The following is a 4,909-nucleotide window of genomic DNA, read 5'->3' as shown; positions in this document are numbered from 1 at the left end:
TGTTTGCACCTCCATCAAGCGGCGGGGCGGGCCCGCGGACCGCGGAGGGAGGCAGGGAGCCCGCACCGGAGCCCGCCGGCCCGCACCTCGGCCACGGGGCTGTCGGCCGCCCGCGACGCTCCCAACTCCCTCGCCCGGCACCCTGCGCTCTCCCCGGGCGCACCCCAGATCCCACGGCCGTGCCAGCCCGAGAGTCCGCCTTGCGCTCACTGCGCCCGGGCCAGAGGCTCCGAGTCCGCTCTGGGACCACAGCCCGGCTCGGGGGGCGCGCCTGCCCGGGCCCCGGGGTGCTGGTCCTCCATCCGGCAGTTTCCGCACACCGGTCTCGATGCGTCGCTCGCCCACGGCACCTCAGGTGGTGCCACTAACGCCCACCACGGCGACCCACTTCCCCGCGGCCCTCACCTGTTTGGAGAGGGAAGCACCGCGCGAGGAGTGGGCCCAGGTAGCGAAAAAGAAATAAAATGACCCCTTCTGGGAAGTTTCCTCGGCCCCCTTATGAAAACAGGATTTGGGTGACCAGCTCTGCGCTGCGCGTGCACTGAGTGTGGCCCGGGTGCGCCTGGCCGCCGTCGTCCCGGGATTGTTTGTGAGGACGGTGGGCGCGTCTCCCCACCCGCCGCAGCGCCAAGCGGTGTCGGAGCAGCTGGTTCATTACCTCTCGGTGAGAACCTCCGCGGGGAGAGCGAGGGGAAGGTGACAATAAGCAGGAAATAGTTCAATGGGGTCTCTTTAAACAATAACATTCCTCTAAACCCGAGCCCAGGAAGGGGAAAGAGGCAGCCTCCCCCCAAAGCTCTGCCTCTGCGCTCTGAACGCCCGCCATCGTGTTCACAGGAGCCTGCGTCCTGCCTCAGTCTCCCGCTCTTCGCACGCACCCCGCCCCCACGCCCTCTGGAAGAAGCCGGCGTCAGGTGGGGCACCCCGTTTTGACAGTCCTGAGCCCCAGACAGCGGGCTCTCTAGCGGAGCAAACTTCCCGCAGCGAAGCTGGGCTCGCTCTGGGGTGGGACTGCTGGAGAAGCCGCAGGAGGGGTTCTTCCCTGGAACTGGGCTGGACCGCCCGGGACTTTGGAAGAGGGCTTCCCAGCAGCCAGCCCCCCAGGAGGGTGCCCGGATCCCCTGGGTGGGATGGGAATGCTTCTAGGGCTTCTTTCTGCGCTCTCCTACTTCCAACTGAAGAGATGTCACCTAGTTAGTGTCCGCCTTGCTCCTCTTTGTTGTCTAGGGTGTATGGAAATTCCCGGGGGCTGCCCCAGAGGAAGTTTCCTTCTGCAGAGACACCAAAAGGGCCTCATTTGCTCCGACACCCGGGCCCTTCTGAGACGCCTTGCCGCAGGCGGTGGTCACCACCGCAGGGGCTCCAAGGAAGCCTCCATGCATGTCACTCTCTTTTGGGGACTGTGACCTGAGACCCCCTGAGCCTGGCACTTAGAATAAAGGGTCAAAGTGGAAGGGAAGTGCAGGCAAAAGGGGGGGGTGTGTCCAAAGTGGTTGAAGGTCTCTAAACTCTGGCCCAGAAACAGACCACCTCTGCCACTCCCTGACACCCAGAGGGGATCTGGCCCCTGGTGGCTTTGGGGTGACTTCCCAGGGTCCAGGAAGCTCAGGAAGACTACCATGCTTAACAGGTCGATCTAAAACTGTCCTTCCAGGGGGTCCAGCCAAACAAGAATGAAACCAGAAGAGAATGCTACATTTCTAACATGCACAATAAAATTTCCACACTACAGGTGTCCCCAGGAATGAAGAGCATGATCCAGAAGAGGTGCAGTTGGAAGTCACTGACTGGTGTCACTGCTGCGGTGCCTCCTAAACATCATCTCCCCACTTCTGGGGCTGGCTTCAGATCTTCCTCCCTGGGTTTTCAGGCCCAGTCCCATCCTCAGCCTTTTCAATGAAGGCTGCAGTGCATGACAGTTTACAGCCAAAAGCTTCCTCCAGCGGCTGTAAAGGGCTCCCAGTCAATAACAAGGTGCTTCCTTGGGAGGGAGGGACAGGCACTTCCAGCTGTTTCTCCCTCTCCTTGGCTCACCCAGACATTTAGAGGAAAATCGGGCCAGGCCTCCTGGCCAGGCCTCCAGTGTAACTGTCCACTGAGAAAAAATGACATAGGAAACCTAAGAAATACATCTGTTTCCAGAGTGGCAGTTTTCCTTGGGGTCAACTCCTCTCAGAAAACAAAACCTAGGACGTAGGAGCAGGTTCCAGTACACCTGCACCTGCGCAGGCTCAAACCCAGCCCGCAGAGGACTACACCCAGGGCCGTGACTCACAATCTCCTACAAGAAAAAAACATATTTTTTTCCTGAGAATATAAGGTGTGTTCATTAAAGAATATGCTGTCGGTCCATACATACATAATACGTGTCATGTATATGAAAACGAAGACCCCAGGCACTGATTGCAGTCACCATCCATATTTTGGCATGTACTCCTCCTCTTTTTTCTGTTTTGTATCCCCCCACTGATTGAACCGACTTAACAAAAAGCACTGGTAAGTCCTAGATTAGCAGTGATCGTAAATATTGCCTAATAGTGCATAATTCTGTCACCTGTTGGTTTGTCACTCCCTTTGAAAGAAACCCAGTGACTCTTGTAATTGTTTTTAAAGTGACAAGACACAAATCTTTATACCCCTTAGCACTGAAAAAAAAAAATGAAGGACATTGGGTTGTTTCAGGGGACTGTGGTTTTGAAGAAAAGAATAAATCCACATTTGTTCTAGACTCTCTCTAGTTCCAAGGTACACTCTGCACAGTTTACCCATCACGGAAATAGCAGAGGCCGGCCACCAGGCTGTCACTCTGAACTTCCCAATGTGCTCCTATGAGCTGCAGAGGAGGGAGCAGCCCTCAGGGTGTGGAATGAGATGGGGAGCAGCTGAGGGCTGCACCTCAAAAACCAAACTCCCTCTCTTGTGCCTTGAGAGCCACTGTCCTGAATCACAGGTGACAGTGTTCTGGTTGATTAGTGACAGGAGTTCACACACTAAAAACCAACAAACCAACACAGCAAGCCGAAGGTTAGGGGTCTTGGATCCTAACTGTTCTTAAACTCCAGCACTTGTGCTCCGTTTGGAATTCGAGGTTGCAGAGGAGAAATCTGTGGGCAGCTGGCCTTGGGGACTCTCTGGTGGGTAACTTGGGACCTTTCTGCCTGGATTCTTAATTTTGCAGTTCTGGGAGCTCCCAGGTTCCTTGGTGATGTGTTTAAGAGGAGAATCTCATTTGGTGAAATCCTTTGGGGTGGATGTGGGGAGAGCTCCGTTGCACCAGGGTCCCTTGGGGCAGAGCTGTTTGTACCTGGGGCAGCCGAGCTTCCAGTTCAGCTCCTACCTGTTCTGGCTTCTCCCATCTCTTTTCATCTCTGGGGTCTTTCTGCATAATTAAGTGGCCTGTGAAGTTTTTTCCACACCACTCTGTCAACTCGCCTCCATGTCACTTTGGGGTTTTACTGCCGCCCATGCAGATTTTATTTCTCTCTGCTCAGGTTTCTGGCAGTCCTGATTTCCTCACATCCCTCAGTCATCATGGCATCCGTAGCCTTCCCCTCTCGCCTTTGAGCTCCTTGAGTGTTTCTGTTCTCACAGGGAAGGCTTGCTGCCTTGTGCAGGGGGCTGACCTCCCAGGGGGTGTCCCCTACCCTCAGCCTCTGGAATCACCATCCTCCACCTTTGTGGGAGGCTCCCTGTGACTTACTTATCTTCCCCAGGGCCTGCCTGGGAGGTCTCTCACTAGGACGGATGCCCTTCCACAGATCCTTCCTCCCGGCTCCTGGTGGGGCTGGCCACGCAGGTGGCACAGGTGTCTAAAGAAGAGCTGCCCATATGTGTGGCATGGAGCATTTCAACCCAGAGTGTGGGACTGAACGTTGGTGCCTCATAGTTGCTGAGGCACAGACCAGAGCAAGCTTTATTGAAGTCTTTGCCTGGAAGAGACAAAGGAGGGCTCCCTAGGGAAATTGTGTGTGGGGTGGGGGCGGGTGTGTGTGTGTGTGTGTGTGTGTGTTTTGTTTGTGGTGCTGGGGATCGAACCCAGGGCCTTGTGCATGCAAGGCAAGTTCTCTACCAACTGAGCTATATCCCCAGCCCAGAAGTTGTGTTTTGAGATTTTGAGGATGAATAGAAATGAGCAGAGGTGGTGAGGGAAGGAACACCATGGAAGGCTTTAAACTGCTCCAAAAATCACGACACACGTGCGCGCACACATGTCCACTAGTGAGTGTTATGGTATCTACATACACATACACATCTTCTCTCTGCCTCTACAACTTATTTTGCAAACTCCTGCTTTGGCACTGGTTAAACATGAAGCCCCAGTCCGTCCCCCTGTGCAAAGACTGCGGGGATACATGCAGGTGAAGTGCACACGGAAAGGTTCTGGCTGGGCAAGCTCTAGTTTCCATCATCCCTGACCTGCAGAAAAGGCAGGCACTGAGTCCAGAACACAACCCACTGTGACCCTGGCTGTGGAAGGGGCTGGTACAGGGAGGTCTGAGCTCCTGCTGGGAGCTGACATCCCCTAGAGGAAGCCAGGAGGCAGAGGAAGCCGGGGCTGAGTAGGGGCTGGCTTGGGGACCCGAGGCCTTGGAGCTTGGGAGAGAGCAGAGCTTCCTCCTAACTGAAGGGACACGTCCTCTCCGTTGAGGAACCACAGGACACTCAGAACAGCAGGGGAGGCGAGGACCCCCAGAGAACCTGGGTATCTAAGGAAGACAGATAAGAAGGAACAAAATGAGAACCGCAGACTGAGAGACAGCACCTCATTTCAATGACAGTGGAGACTCTCAAGACACAATGGCCTGTGCGGCAGAGCAGGGGAGGCTCAGTCAGGAGGCAGACCTGGCAGATCTTACCTGGAGACAAACGCCTCGGTGCTAACAGGGGCCAGGAAAGGGCGGGGTGGGGA

The sequence above is a fragment of the Marmota marmota genome, unplaced genomic scaffold (assembly GCF_001458135.2).
Source record: "Marmota marmota marmota unplaced genomic scaffold, marMar, whole genome shotgun sequence".
NCBI lineage: Eukaryota > Metazoa > Chordata > Mammalia > Rodentia > Sciuridae > Marmota > Marmota marmota.
The sequence above is the reverse complement of the archived record's forward strand: the minus strand, read 5'-3'. Positions refer to the sequence as shown.